This window comes from Bubalus kerabau, chromosome 3 (genome assembly GCF_029407905.1).
Source record: "Bubalus kerabau isolate K-KA32 ecotype Philippines breed swamp buffalo chromosome 3, PCC_UOA_SB_1v2, whole genome shotgun sequence".
Lineage (NCBI taxonomy): Eukaryota > Metazoa > Chordata > Mammalia > Artiodactyla > Bovidae > Bubalus > Bubalus kerabau.
The window spans coordinates 70,007,673-70,024,312 of NC_073626.1; the positions used below are offsets into that span (position 1 = coordinate 70,007,673).

General features: G+C 37.6%; 1 protein-coding gene across 10 annotated transcripts in view; it reads right to left on the reverse strand.

Annotated features, from left to right (window-relative positions):
• LOC129646198 (uncharacterized) overlaps positions 1 to 16,640 on the reverse strand; it is a 109,631-nt gene that overhangs the window by 65,544 nt on the left and 27,447 nt on the right. For 6 of the 10 annotated variants that reach the window (XR_008711747.1, XR_008711748.1, XR_008711750.1 and 3 more), the window contains one exon: positions 666 to 728. The exons of the other annotated variants lie outside the window; for them this stretch is intronic. The gene's annotated coding sequence lies outside the window, so the exon portion shown is untranslated. The remainder of the gene's footprint in view (positions 1 to 665; positions 729 to 16,640) is intronic. 10 annotated transcript variants of the gene reach the window in all.

Here is a 16,640-nt window from a genome sequence, read left to right on the forward strand (position 1 = left end):
TACTGCTGCTGTCGTCTGACTCAGCAACCCCATAGACTGCAGCCCACCAGGCTCCTCCGTCCATGGGATTTTCCAGGCAAGAGTACTGGAGTGGGGTGCTACTGCCTTCTCCGAACTCTTGTACTAATTCCTGAATAAAGCATAGACTCATCAGATCAATTGTTTTTATCATGAATGTTTGTGATCATGTTATAGTTCAACAATTTCATATGCAAGTGCTAGCTAGCTTCACTGCTCAAAATTTAGAAGAAGAATAAAAAATTTAAAATGAATTTTTAAAAGCAAAACTGACACATGCATGAGGTGCATTTTGCTGTTGTATAATTGTAAGCACGCCTATAGGGATGACCACTTTTTATTTACTGCACTACACTCATAAGAACCCTTTTGGTTAGCTGTCTTAAAATTTAAATCAAGACTATTTATTTGAAATATATATATAGTATCTTCCCATTCTATTTCATTGCAAATATTGAGATTTGTCTTCTCTACCTACTTAATTGATATTTCATGTTTGATTCTCAAATACTTTGACATGGTGAATAATCATACCTGAGGAATTGTACTTCATTCTTTCAACAATATAAGCTGTTTTCCAAACCCCATTTAGCAGATTAAAATTAGCACACTTTCAGTTATTCAATGTTAAAAATTTGTGTACTTACATGAGGTCTTTAAGGTCATAGGTGATGCAAGAATCAATTCTCCTCCTGTATCAGTCATAGTTACTATATACACAGCCATGATGAATATGTGGAGGAAAAAATATTCAGATTTATACACTTGTACAATTTTGTATATTCTGATTCTGTAAAAATTGATTTATTTTTTATAGGAAAGAAAAAGCCGGCTGTGATAAAGCAGCAAGAAGACCAAGGGTTTTATCATCAGTGCTCAAGGGCACTGAAACTTTGCTAGCTTACCAATTCACATGGCTGACTTAATATACTAGAGTAATAAATTTTTAAAAGCCATTCTTTTCTGTAGCTTTGGTATTAAAGTGCCAATACTATGAATAATAAAGGGAGAATCATAAAGGAGAAAACCAGAAAGTTTCGGTTGTGTTTGTGTTACCTAAAGAAGCAATGGGGAGGCAGATGTAACCAGCCAACTATCACTTGGATAGTGTTGATTTAGACCCATCCATGCTTGCATTTTGTGTTTTTCATACATAAGTGTATTACAAAAGGTGAACTATTTTACTATTTACTTAAATAATACCATCCAAGATATACTAGAAATTTCTCTAATAGATATAACTGAGTTGCATCTATCAAAGAAAAGAAGAAAAACCTTAAATCAATAACCTAAATTTACACCTTAAGAATCTAGAAAAGGCAGAGGAAACAAGATCCAAAGCAAGCAGAAGGAATGAGGTAATAAAACTTAGAGCAGAGATAAACAAAATAGACAATAATGAAGTAACAGAGAAAAATCACCGAAACCAAAAATTTCTTCTTTGAAAAATCAAAATTAACAGTTAACACATTACATAACAAATGAAATTTAGAAGTTCTCATTAAGAAATAGCTACCGACAGATTCAAGAGGAAAGAGTTTCCTCTTTTGATGTATTAACAAGTAAAGAGATTAAATAAGATAAAAAATATATCACAAAGAAAGCCTGAGCCCAGATGGCTGTAGCGATGACTACGAAACGTGTAAGGAATAACTAAAATGAATCCTTCACAAATTCTTCTCAAAAGTAGAAAAAAAGGGACTACGCCACAATTCCCTTTTGTAAGGCCAGTACTACAATGATAACAAAAACAAAGACATAACGAGAAAACTATAGACCAGTATCTGTTATAGATGCAACAATTCTCAAAATACTAACAAACTGAATTCAGGCACATGAAAAAGATTATACATGATGACCTAATGGGATTTATCCCTGGGAGGCAACATTGGGCTGACATTCAAGAACTATTAATGTAAGTCACCATGGCAAAAGACTAAAAGACAAAAGTATATGATAATTTCAGTTAGTAGAAAACATACCAATAAGTATTCAAGATCTAAATAAATGGTAAGATATCCCATTTTCACAGATTAGAATTAATACTGCAAAGAAGGCTGCTGCTGCTGCTGCTGCTAAGTCGCTTCAGTCGTGTCTGACTCTGTGCGACCCCATAGATGGCAGCCCACCAGGCTCCCCCGTCCCCGGGATTCTCCAGGCAAGAACACTGGAGTGGGTTGCCATTTCCTTCTCCAATGCATGAAAGTGAAAAGTGAAAGTGAAGCTGCCCAGTCATGTCCGACTCCCAGCGACCCCATGGACTGCAGCCTACCAGGCTCCTCCGTCCATGGAAGTTTCCAGGTAAGAGTACTGGAGTGGGTTGCCAGTGCCTTCTCCGATTCAACACAATCCCCCCAAAAATTCCATCTGGCTTATTTATAGACATTGACAAGTTGATCCTAAAATTCACATAGAAATTCAAGGGTCAAAGGTAGCCAAAACCATCTTGAAAAATAGAAAAAAATTGGACAAATCACATATCCTGATTTCAAAACTGACTCTAGAATAACTTCCAGTTTTTGGTTCTGCATGTAAAGAACTTGAAGTCACCATTCAATGCTAATGAGTAAAATGCTAACCAGAATGAAAAATCAGTAACTCTCCTATGATCTATAAGAAAGGGCAGGACACAACAGCTGCTCTCAAGACAGAAGAGATGAACAGGGAAGTACAGAGATTTGTGGCTTGTTAGAACAGAATCTGATGAGTAATAACTACCACAGGAACCAGTGCTGGGGTAGGACAAGCTGAACGATAACTTACGAATTACTTAAACAAGTGAACAAGTCTCAAAGTTAAAAACTCCAGAAGCAGAGAGTCATGGGGAGAGATGCGGGTGCTCCACGATATGATGAGATTTATCTTCAGTAAATCAACCAGATACCCACAATAAATATAAGAGAAAAAAAATTCTGTCTTGCTTCTGGAAGGGTGAGGGAAAAAGGGAAATATTTTTAAATAGGCCAGAGCACTGTGCTGTTCTTAACAAGGCCTGCCTTCAGGGAAAACTACTTAACCAAAGTCTATATTACTGGGGTTTTATCAGAGTCTAACTGAACCAGGAAAGGAAAACACCCAACTTACACTCACTATTGCTGTCCTGTCCCATCTAAGCTGTGAAAAGAAATTGAGAAACACATGTTAAATTCACAGTTCAAAGGCACAGACATTAAAAGACTGACCTAATCAAAGACTAGAGAATGTTTTCCCTATTCCCATATCTCACCACCATATTAGTAAAGGCTTATTTAGAGAGGTTTCTTTTACCCAGTACATAATGCCTAGCTCGGAGAAGGCAATAGCACCTTGCCTAGCTGCTGCTGCTGCTAAGTTGCTTCAGTCGTGTCCGAATCTGTGCGACCCCATAGATGGCAGCCCACCAGGCTCCCCCGTCCCTGGGATTCTCCAGGCAAGAACACTGGAGTGGGTTACCATTTCCTTCTCCAATGCATGAAAGTGAAAAGTCAAAGTGAAGTCGCTCAGTCGTGTCCGACTCCTAGCGACCCCATGGACTGCGGCCTACCAGGCTCCTCTGTCCATGGGATTTTCCAGGCAAGAGTACTGGAGTGGGGTGCCACTGCCTAGCTACTCAGAAACAATTTTAAGACACACCGAAAGGCAAACAACAACAAGAAAAAATAATTTAAAGAGACAGTGTCATAGGGAAGAACAAATCTGATCCCATCATGGATGTTTCTTTTACTTTAACCTTTGTATTCTATTGCTTTTGGTGCAAGTTAAGAATGTTGCCTCAATATGTAAGGAAATCTGGAAAACACAGCAGTGGCCACTGAACTGGAAAAGGTCAGTTTTTATTCCAATCCCAAAGAAGGGCAAAATGTCAAAGAATGTTCAAAGTACCACACAACTGCTCTCACTTCACATGCTAGCAAGGTAATGCTCAAGATCCTTTAGGCTAGGCTCCAACACAGTATGCGAACTGAGAACCTCCAGATGTACAAGCTGAAATTAGAAAGGGAAGAGATAGCAGAGATCAAATTGCCAACATCCACTGGATCATAGAAAAAGCAAGGGAATTCCAAAAAACCATCTACTTCTGCTTCATTGACTACACTAAAGCCTTTGACCGTATAGTTCACAACAAACTGTGGAAAATTCTTAAAGAGATAGGAATACCAAACCACCTTACCTGCCTCCTGAGAAACCTGCAAGCAGGTTAGAAGCAACAGTTAGAACAGAAACCTGTAAGAAGCAAGAGTTAGAACCAGACATGGAACAATATACTGGTTGAAAATTGGGAAAGGAGTACTTCAAGCCTGTATATTGTCATCCTGCTTATTTAACGTATGTGCAGTTCATTATAGGAAATGCCAGGCTGGATGAAGCACAAAGTGGAATCAAGATTGTTGGGAGAAATATCAATAACCTCAGATATGTAGATGATACCATCCTAATGGCAGAAAGTGAAGAGCAGCTAAAGAGCCTCTTGATGAATGTGAAAGAGGTGAGTTAAAAAGCTGGCTTAAAACTCGACATTCAAAAAAGCAAGACCATGGCAACCAGTCCCATAACTTCATGGCAAATAGACAGGGAAAAAATGGAAACAATGATAGGTTTTATATTCTTGCGCTCCAAAACCACTGCAGATGATGACTACAGCCTTGAAATTAAAAGAGGATTGCTCCTTAGAAGAAAAGCTATGAAAAACCTAGACAGGGTATTAAAAACCAGAGATATCATTTTGCTGCCAAAGGTCCCTATAGTCAAAGATATGGTTTTTCCAGTAGAGAAACTGAAGAATTGATGCTTTTGAACTGGTGCTGCAGAAGACTCTTGAGAGTCTCTTGGACTGCAAGGAGATTAAACCAGTCAATCCTAAAGGAAATAAACCTTGAATATTCACTGGAAGGACTGATGCTGAAACTTAAGCTCCAATACTTTGGCTTTTGCTGCTGCTGCTAAGTCGCTTCAGTCGTGTCCGACCCTGTGCAACCCCATAGATGGCAGCCCACCAGGCTCCCCCATCCCTGGGACTCTCCAGGCAAGAACACTAGAGTGGGTTGCTATTTCCTTCTCCAGTGCATGAAATGGAAAAGTGAAAGTGAAGACATTCAGTTGTGTCCGACTCTTAGCGATCCCATGGACTGCAGCCTACCAGGCTCCTCCATCCATGGGATTTTCCAGGCAAGAGTACTGGAGTGGGGTGCCATCACCTTCTCCCATACTTTGGCTACCTGATGTGAAAACTCAACTCATTGGAAAAGACCCTGATGCTGGGAAATATTGACGGCAGGAGAAGAAGGGGATGACAGAGGATGAGATGGTTGGATGGCATCATTGACTCAACGGACATAAGTTTGCGCAAACTCCAGAAAATAATGAAGGATAGGGAATCCTGGTGTACTACAGTCCATGGAGTTGCAAAGAGTCAGACACAACTGAGTGACTGAACAACAAGAATATAGCCTGAAATATACAGGATAGCCAAGGCTCTGACCCTTAAAGATATAACATGATCCCATTCAAATAGACACAAGAAGTTTCATAACAGGGAATAACATTTGTCTTGGAGGTTTATAGGAACACTGTGACTGGACCTACATGGACAGAGGCAAGAACGAAGGCTTCTGGAACCAAGAAGTTTGCAACAACCAATCGCACCCATCCTCTCTTACTATTAAAGAAAAGCCTGAATTGTAACTCAGGTAAGATGGTTCTTTGGGACCCTGGTCCACCATCTTCTCTGTCTGCTGGCTTTCAGAATTAAGTTGCTCTTCCTTGCCCCAGCAACGAATCTCTTGATTTATTGGCCCGTCATGCAGTGAGTGCTACAAGCCTGGACTCAGTAACAGTGGCAAGCACTAGAACCAAGCATTGCAGGGCTGGTGGAATGATCAAACTGGAATTTTAAACAACGGTGATTAATATACTAAGGACCCTAGTGGATAATGTGTACAGAAGGCAAGAAAATATGGGCAATGTAAGCAGAGAGAATGAAGACACTAAGAACACACCAAAAAGAAAGTCTAGTGATTGAAAAGAAAAACAAACAAACAAAAAAACTGTAGCAGAAAAGAAGAATGTCTATAATGGACTTAGTACTGGGCACATGACTAAAGAAAGACTCTTTCAACTAAAAAGGATATATCAATAAGATCCTCAAAGAAAAAAGAAAAGGCAGGAAAAAAGAAAACCCACAATAGATTATCCATGGACTATGGGACTGTGGAATGTCTAACAAAAAGTACGACATAATTTGTAATGGGACAACCAGAGAAGAGAGAAAAGGAGTATTTAAAGCAAGTTTACTTTCAACATTAAAAAATCAATTAATGTAATCCATCACATCAAAAGACTAAAAACTGAAAACCATATGATCTTATTAATAGATGTGGAAAAACAATCAACAAAATCTAACACCCATTAATGATTAAAAAAAACCCCTCCAAATTAACAAGGAATAGAGGAGAATTATCTCAATTTGATAAAAACCATCTCCAAAAATCCTACAGCTAACATCATATCAATGGTGAAAGACTAGAAGTCTTCCCATTATGATAGGGTACAGGACAAGGAGATCTCCTTTCATGGCTCCTTTTAACATGGAACCAGAAGTTTTTACTAATGCAACAATGTAAGAAAAGGAAATAAAAGATATACAGATAGAGAAAGAAGACACAAACTGTCTTATTTCACAGATGGCATAGATAGAAAATACAAAATAAGTGACAAAAAACCCTTGGAAGGAATAAGCAGTTATAGCAAGACTGCAGGACACAAGGTTAATATAGAGAAGTCAGTTGCTATGCACCAACAAACAAGCAGAAATTGAATTTAAAACAATATCATTTATATTAGCACCCAGAATAAAGTACTTAGATATAAATATATATGTGTGATTTATATGAGGAAAATTACAAAACTCTAATGAATGAAATCAAAGAAGAATTAATTGGTAAGACATTCCATATTCATGGATAGGAAGAATCAATATGGTTAAGATGTTAGTTGTACCCAACTTGTCTATAAATTCAGTGAAATCCCAATAAAAATCCCAGCAAGTAATTTTATAAATAATGACACACCAAATTTAAAGTTTCAGTGTAGAGGCAAAAAAAAAAAAAAAAACTCAGAACCAACGCAGTCTGCAAAGAAAAGAACAAAGTTAGAGAACTGACACTTCCAAATTTCAAGACATATTATAAAGCTACAGTAATGAAGACAGTTTGGCACTGACAAAAGGACAAATATATCAGTGGAAAAAAAATTTTAAAGAGCCCAGAAATATATACCCCATAAATGCAATCTATTGATATTTGACAAAAGAGCAAATGTGATACAATGAAGTAAAGATAGTCTCTTCAACAAATTATGCTAGCGTTCATATTTTGTATGTGAATATAGAGACAGATATTACTGCCTTCACAAAAATTAATTCAGAATGGATCATATACCTAAATGTAAAATTCTAAGCTAAAAAAACCCTCAGACGACAACATAGGGGAAATCTGGATGAGCTTTGTTTTATTATACAAAAAAAAAGATACTTTGCATGGAAAAAAAAAAACTAATTTATAAGCTGGTCTTCATTAAAACTAAACTTCTTTCTCTGTTAAAAAAACTGAAAGAATGAGAAGACAAATCAAATACTGAGAGGAAGTACACCTGCCAACACATGTTATATCTTTTTGATTACAGCCATTCAAACAGATTAAGCCAGATATAGAAAAGCAAATACTGTATCATACCACTTATATGTGCACCCTGAAAAAGAGAAATCAAACTCACTTAGAGACAGCAGACTGGTGGCTGACACAGGTAGGGGTAGGGGTGGGCAAAATGAGTAAAGGGGATCAAAAGATCCAAACTTCCAGTTATAAGATAAATATGTCCTGGGAATGTAATAGATATCATGGTGACTATAGCTAACAATTCTCTCCCGTATATTTGAAAGTTTCAAAGGGAATAAATCTTAAAATTATTTTTTTCTTGTGATGAGAACTTTTTAACTCTTTGGGAAAAGAAAAAAAGAAAAACAGCGAGACACTTTTGAGTGAAAAGTGTGAAATAGTGTGAACAGTTACTAGCCATTTAAAACTCTGGCTCTTAGAACTTTTCTGAAGTATATGGAAACTCCCAACATGAGAAATAGTTGTAATTAACCACTGACAAAGGAAAACACAGACAATGGAAGTAATCAACTCTGTCTACTAAATAAAGCAGTTAAAACTACTAGAATCATCACGGACAACTGGGCAACGTTAAGTAAGAATGGAACTAATGTTTCCAGGAGTGAAGAAGCAGACCTCTAGATTTGATCTTCATTGTTTACTTTTTGGGGATAATTCAGGTACTTCTTCAAATATGTTAACTCCTTCTCACAACAGGAGACAGCATGATTTGAAAGAAAAAGTAAGTATTAGAAGTGCCCCCTCCCCCTACTCAAGTTCCAATTCTCAAAAACTTGCCCTGAGGCAAGTCACTTAACCTCTCAGAGGCTTAGATTTTTCATCTGCAAAATACATTTAATAATATATTATTGAACAATATGTGAGGATTAAATGAGACTTTTAGGGTATGTTAACAGAACCGGGCATATAGTAAAGATTAAATAAATGCATGTCAAACAGATTAATGTGTTAAATTAAATAAATGGCCTGTGATTTGGGATATTTTTCAAGATATAGAACTTATTTTAGAAATTCCAGTTCTTACACTAAACTCTAGTGATCTGAAAGAGTATAGGCTTAATGTAGAGATGTCCAAAGTAGTTTACCTATTGGGAGAACCTAGTTCAGTGACCTGTAAAAGCATTCCCCACTCCTTTCTGAGTATTAAAGGATTTTATATCTGTACCTTCTTATGGAAAAGGTTCTTGAGAATGTCAGGTCTGTAGTGCACAGTATCCTTCTTGAGGACAAAATGTCCATTTACAGCCCTAAGTTAAGGATTCTCCACAATAATGCTGTTTCTTCTTAAAAAGAGAGGAACAAAGAGAGTATTTACCTATCTTAAATTGGTCTTTTTTGAAATATGCTCAAAGCTTCAGCAGGTCTGTCAGAAGCTGACCTATGTCCACTTGAGGTTTTTTTCATTATGTGACTGTCTATTTCAATCTCCCAGATATATTAATATTTCAAATAAAAATAATACAGAGAATGAAAAATTGCCACTTGCAGCAACACGGATGAACCTAGAGATTATTAAGTAAGTCAGACAAAGACAAATATGATATCACTTACATGTAGAATCTAAAAAAAGTTATACAAATCAACTTATTTACAAAACAGAAACAGACTTACTAGAAAACAAATTTATGATTACCAAAGGCAGAGAGATAAACTAGGAGATACAAACCATTATAAAGAAAATAGATAATCAGCAAGAATTTAGAGTTTGATCAATATGATAACCTATAACGGAATAACCTCTAATGGAAAAGAATCTGAAGCTGTATACTTAAAACTGCTGCTGCTAAGTAGCTTCAGTCCTGTCCGACTCTGTGCGATCCCATAGACGGCAGCCCACCAGGCTCTCCCGTCCCTGGGATTCTCCAGGCAAGAACACTGGAGTGGGTTGCCATTTCCTTCTCCAGTGCATGAAAGTGAAAAGTCAAAGTGAAGTCGCTCAGTCGTGTCCGACTCTTAGTGACCCCATGGACTGCAACTTACCAGGAGTACTGGAGTGGGGTGCCATTGCCTTCTCCATATTTGAAACTAGCATAATACAAACAATTGCTAAATTTTTTAAAAAACAGAAGGAAAAGCTCTAATTTAATGTGATTTATTTTTGAAATTTTTTCAAAATGATCAAATATATCAAAGAAAGCTACGTGAATGAAAGAGAAGAGGTATTTTAAAATATAGAGGTGCTAATCAGAGGGAACAAGGTCAACTAATAGAAGTCAGTTAAAAGTTAAGCTTATCAAAGTTTAACCTAATTTTCATCCAGTCCTAGATATAATATGATGCTGAATTGCAAGTCATTTCAGTTTAACAAATGTAGTGCTTACTATGTACATGGCACTACTGCTAGCTACCTGACTTCTCTCATTCCCTACTCTTAGTATTGTTAGATGTGGTCCTTTTAAGAATCCATTACTACTTTCTAAAGGAAAAAAAAAAAAAAAGCAAATGGGACCTCAGTTCAGTTCAGTCACTCAGTTGTGTCCAACTCTTTTCGACCCCATGAATTGCAGCACGCCAGGCCTACCTGTCCATCACGAACTCCCAGAGTTCACCCAAACTCATGTCCATCCAGTCAGTAATGCCATCCAGCCATCAACAGATGAATGGGAAAAAATGTGGTATATTTATAGCATATATTCTATATAATGGAATAGCACTCAGTCATAAAAAGAATGAATTTTGTCATTTGTAACAACATGGATGGATTTGAAGGGTACTATGACATCACCAACTCAATGGACATGAGTTTGGGTGGTCTCCTGGAGTTGGTGATGGATAGGGAGGCCTGGTGTGCTGCAGTTCATGGGGTTGCAAAGAGTCGGACACAACTGAGTGAACTGAACTGAACTGATGCCAAGAGAAATAAGTCAGAGAAAGACAAGTACTGTATGATATCACTTATATGTGGAATCTAAAAGACAAACTAGTGAATATAATTTAAAAAAAAAAAAGGGAGAGAGACTCACAGATATAAAGAACAGAGTGTGGTTACCAGTAGGGAGAAGGAAAAGGGTAGATGCAAGACAAGGCTAGAGAATTAAGAGGTACAAACTAGTGGATTGGCCAAAAAAGTCCATTCAGGCTTTTCGTAGCATTGTAGGAAAAGCTGAATGAACTTCTTGGCCAACCCTAATATTTATGTATAAAACAAATGAGCTACAGGGATATATTGTACAGCATAGGGAATACAGTCAATACTCTCTAGTAACTATAACTGGAGTACATAACCTTTAAATCACTAGGTTGTACACCTGAAGCTTATGTAATATTGTACATCAACTACACCTCAATAACTTTTTTAATTTAAAAAACCACTACTGCTTTTGACTTGCCTCTCAGAGTATTAAAGACAATGAATCATGGTTTAAAACAAACAAAAAAAAACTTTGGGTTTCAAAAAAATAACTTCAGGTAAATGATAAAAACTATATCTGATAAGGGACATCATATAAGTCATATCTTATAAAGCAGTTTGTATCCATAAAATACAGAGGACTCTTAAAACACTAAAAAAGACAGCCTAATTAAAACATAGGCAAAAGGTTTACACTGACATTTCTCCAAAGTAGACATATAAATGGCCAATGAGCATATGAACAAATGTTCATCATTTATCACTTCAGTTCAGTTCAGTTCAGTCGCTCAGTCCTGTCCAGCTCTTTGCAACCCCATGAATCGCAGCACGCCAGGCCTCCCTGTCCATCACCAACTCCCCGAGTTCACTCAGACTCATGTCCATCGAGTCAGTGATGCCATTCAGCCATCTCATCCTCTGTCGTCCCCTTCTCCTCCTGCCCCCAATCCCTCCCAGCATCAGAGTCTTTTCCAATGAGTCAACTCTTCACATGAGGTGGCCAAAGTACTGGAGTTTCAGCTTTAGTGTCACTCCTTCCAAAGAAATCCCAGGACTGATCTCCTTCAGAATGGACTGGTTGGATCTCCTTGCAGTCCAAGGGACTCTCAAGAGTCTTCTCCAACACCCCAGTTCAAAAGCATCAATTCTTCGGCACTCAGCTTTCTTCACGGTCCAACTCTCACATCCATACATGACTACTGGGAAAACCATAACCTTGACTAGACGGACTTTGTTGGCAAAGTAATGTCTCTGCTTTTTAATATGCTATCTAGGTTGGTCATAACTTTCCTTCCAAGGAGTAAACATTTTTTGATTTCATGGCTGCAATCACCATCTGCAGTGATTTTGGAGCCCCAAAAAACAAAATCTGACACTGTTTCCACTGTTAGGCAATACAAAAAGAAATATAATGAGATACAAGGTCACAATCAGTAAAATGACTAACATACAAAAGATAGAGAATATCCAGTGTTGGCAAGGATATGGAGAAATTGGAACCCTCAATAAATCTCTATAAATGTAAAATGGTACAAGAAGTTTGGTGGTTACTTAAAATACCAAACAAAAAGTTACTTATTATCTAGCAATTCCAAGAGAACGGGAAAACAGAAAAATACCTCTACACAAAAATTTATACATGAAGGTTCATAGCAACATTATTCACAAGATCCAAAACGTGGTAGCAATCCAAATGTCTACAAATTGGTGAATGAATAAACAAAATTGTATATACATAAACACAGTATCATTCAGTCATAAAAATAAATGAAGTTCTGGTATACATGCCATAACAGAGATAAATTTTAAAAATGTGCTAAATGAAAAAGGTCAGACAGAAATGGGCATACGCCTATGATTCCATTTATATGAAATTTCGGAAGAGACAAATACACAGAAATAGAAAATAGAATAGCTTTTGCCAGGGCCTGGGATAAACAAGGAATGGATTATTGTTAATGGACACACGAGTTCTTTTTTAGGGTGATTAAATGTTTTAAAGTTAGTGGCAATGGTTGTTCAACTCTGTGAATATCTGAGTTACACGCTTCAAAAACATGAATTTTATGGTATGAGAATTATATTTAAATAAAGCTGTTATTATGGAAAGCAGTCTGAGTCATCTTTTATTTCAGATATACTCTGTTAAAAAAAAATGGACATTTTCACTCATAACCACACAAATACATGTTTATGAAGATTTGGAAATGTGGATATCTGACTTTTCCATAATTGATGAAAAAATATCCTCGTGTTAAAAATCAGCCAGTCATTTCTGTGTGCATCTATAGATCCCTGAACAGTCATAAAACTTATTTGACTATTTCTGGTATTCATCCAACATACTATCATGCATATGGATCATTCCTGGAAAGGCTTCCTATACCTTCAAAACTAAGACGACATTAATAAGTTATATTGAATTTTATTAGGCCAAGGTTGTTGTTCAGTAGCTCAGTCATATCCAACTCTTTGTGACTCCATGGACTGCAGCACATCAGGCTTCCCTGTCCTTCACTGTCCCCCAAAGTTTGCTCAGACTCATGTCTATTGATATGATGATGTCATGCAACCATCTCATCCTCTGTTGCCCGCTTCTCCTCCTGTCCTCAATCTTTACCAGCAAAAGGGTTTTTCCCAAAGAGTCAGCTCTTCACATTAGGTAGTCAAAGTTTTGGAGTTTCACTATTCAGGACTGATTTCCTTTAGGATTGACTGATTTCATCTCCTTGTTGCCCAAGAGACTCGCAAGAGTCTTCTCCAGCACCACAATTCAGTTCAGTCGCTCAGTCGTGTCTGACTCTTTGTGACCCCATGAATCACAGCCCGCCAGGCCTCCCTGTCCATCACCAACTCCCGGAGTTCACTCAAACTCATGTCCATCGAGTTGGTGATGCCATCCAGCCATCTCATCCTCTGTCATCCCCTTCTCCTCCTGCCCCCAATCCCTCCCAGCATCAGAGTCTTTTTCAACGAGTCAACTCTTTGCATGAGGTGGACAAAGTATTGGAGTTTCAGCTTCAGCATCATTCCTTCCAATGAACACCCAGGACTGATCTCCTTTAGGATGGACTGGTTGGATCTCCTTGCAGCCCGAGGGACTCTCAAGAGTATTCTCCAATACCACAGTTCAAAAGTATCAATTCTTCAGTGCTCAGCTTTCTTCGCAGTCCAACTCTCACATCCATACATGACCACTGGAAAAACCATAGCCTTGACTAGATGGACCTTTGTTGGCAAAGTAATATCTCTGCTTTTCAATATGCTATCTAGGTTGGTCATAACTTTCCTTCCAAGGAGTAAGCGTCTTTTCATTTCATGGCTGCAATCACCATCTGCCCATCTGTGATTTTGGAGCCCCCCCAAAATAAAGTCTGACACTGTTTCCACTGTTTCCCCATCTATTTCCCATGAAGTAATTGGACAAGATGCCATGATCCTAGTTTTATGAATTCTGGGCTTTAAGCCAACTTTTTCACTCTCCTCTTTCACTTTCATCAAAAAGCTTTTTAGTTCCTCATCATTTTCTGCCATAAGGGTGGTATCATCTGCACATCTGAGGTTATTGATATTTCTCCTGGCAATCTTGATTCCAGCTTGTGCTTCTTCCAGCCCAGCATTTCTCATGATGTACTCTGCATAGAAGTTAAATAAGCAGGGTGACAATATACAGCCTTGACGTACTCCTTTTCCTGTTTGGAACCAGTCTGTTGTTCCATGTCCAGTTCTAACTGTTGCTTCTTGACCTGCATACAGATTTCTCAAGAGGCAGGTCAGGTGGTCTGGTATCCCCATCTCTTTCAGAATTTTCCACAGTTTATTGTGATCCACACAGTTAGAAAGCATCAATTCTTTGGTGCTCAACCTTCTTTATGGTCCGACTCTCACATCCATACATGACTACTGGAAAAATCTTAGCTTTGACTAGATGGACATTTGTTGGCAACGTAACATCTCTGCTTTTTAATATGCTGTCTAGGTTAGTCATAGCTTTTCTTCCAAGATGCCAGCGTCTTTTAGTTTCATGGCTGCAGTCACCATCTGAAGTGATTTTGGAGCCTAGGGAAATAAAGTCTGTGATTGTTTCCATTTTTTTCCCATCTATTTGCTATGAAGTGATGGGACCAGATGACATGATCTTAGTTTTCTGAATGTTGAGCTTTAAGCCAATTTTTTCACTCTCCTTTTTCACCTTCATCAAGAGGCTCTTTAGTTCTTCTTCACTTTCTGCCATTAGGGTGGTATCATCTGCATGTCTGTGGTTACTGACATTACTTCCAGCAATCTTGATTATACCTTGAGCTATATCAAGTTTGGCATTTTGCATAATGTACTTTGCATATAAGTTAAATAAGCAGGGTGTCAATATACAGGTTTGATGGACTCTTTTCCCCCTTTTGAACCAGTCCATTGTTCCATGTAGGGCATCCCTGGTGATCAGATGGTAAAGTTTGCCTACAGTATTGGAGACCCGAGTTCAATCCCTGGGTTGGGAAGATCTGCTGAAGAAGGAAATGGCAACCCACTCCAGTGTTCTTGCCTGGGAAATCCCATGGATGGAGGAGCATGGTAGGCTACAGTCCATGGGGTTGCAAAAAGTTGGCTACGACTGAACAACTAACACACGTTGTTCCATGTATGGTTCTAACTGTTGCTTCTCGACCTGCATGCAGGTTTCTCAGGAGGCAGGTAAGGTGGTCTGCTATTAGCTCAATGCCGTTTTATGAAAAATTTAAGTATTTAAACTTTGTCAGCCAAAAGCATATCTTTATATCATTTAACATATGCCACTAGTTATACAGCTATGAGAGGTGAAAAAGTTCAAATTAAATATTTGCACTGTTATTCCTTCCCCCCAAATTAACTCAATCTGGACAGCATTATCACTTCTGCTGAGCAGTAAATTCATCCACTTTTATAGGTCATGCTTATTTTTCTCTTCTACAAATTTCTTATCTATTTCACACAGGCTCTCTCTGAGAAACCACTAGTATGAAATGAGCAACAGATGTGTGAATTTTCTAACACCTCTTTCTGTCCACATTTTCTTTTAAATTTTCCCTTGTTCAATTACCACTTGGAGCTCAAGTCATTTTCTAGTCAATACCTCTTTGTAGCTTTTGACTGAACCAAGAAATAAGGAGACCCTGTAAAGATAATCAAGTCATGACTGGCCATTGACAAAAGAGTCAATTATAGTCAGAAATATACCAGTTTGTTTTACTTGACAATTAAACTAGTGGAAGAAAACTAGCTTGTAAATACTGGGATTGACATAGTACACACTGAAGACAACAAATTAAATTGTCAGTTTCATATGAGAAAATAGTACACAACTAATTAAAATATTTAGGATCTTGTGATGCATGTCATATAATCAGCAATGTATAGGGGAATAATTTAAAATATTTTAATATTAACTCTAAAGAACTATTATAAGTGTTAGAATAAACTATCAACTTTATTCTAGTACTTCAATCATATTACATAATATTAAGACTTGTCATCATTATATGAATGGCAAATCATAAACTTTATTATAATAAAGATCACTTTGGGAAATTTTTATATATAAAGTTTTTATGAATAGGATTATTATAAAAGTAAATCCATTTAGGGATAGTATCATTAGCTAACCTTTTACAAAAGGAAAGTAAAATACTAAAATTATAACTATCACAGTAATCCAAGTCTATGCCCCTACCAGTAATGCTGAAGAAGCTGAAGTTGAACGGTTCTATGAAGACCTACAAGACCTTTTAGAACTAACACCCCAAAAAGATGTCCTTTTCATTATAGGGGACTGGAATGCAAAAGTAGGAAGTCAAGAAACACCTGGAGTAACAGGCAAATTTGGCCTTGGAATACGGAATGAAGCAGGGCAAAGACTAATAGAGTTTTGCCAAGAAAATGCATTGGTCATAACAAACACCCTCTTCCAAAAACACAAGGGAAGACTCTATACATGGATGTCACCAGATGGTCAACACCAAAATCAGATTGATTATATTCTTTGCAGCCAAAAATGGAGAAGCTTTATACAGTCAGCAAAAACAAGACCAGGAGCTGACTGTGGCTCAGACCATGAACTCCTTATTGCCAAATTCAGATTTAAATTG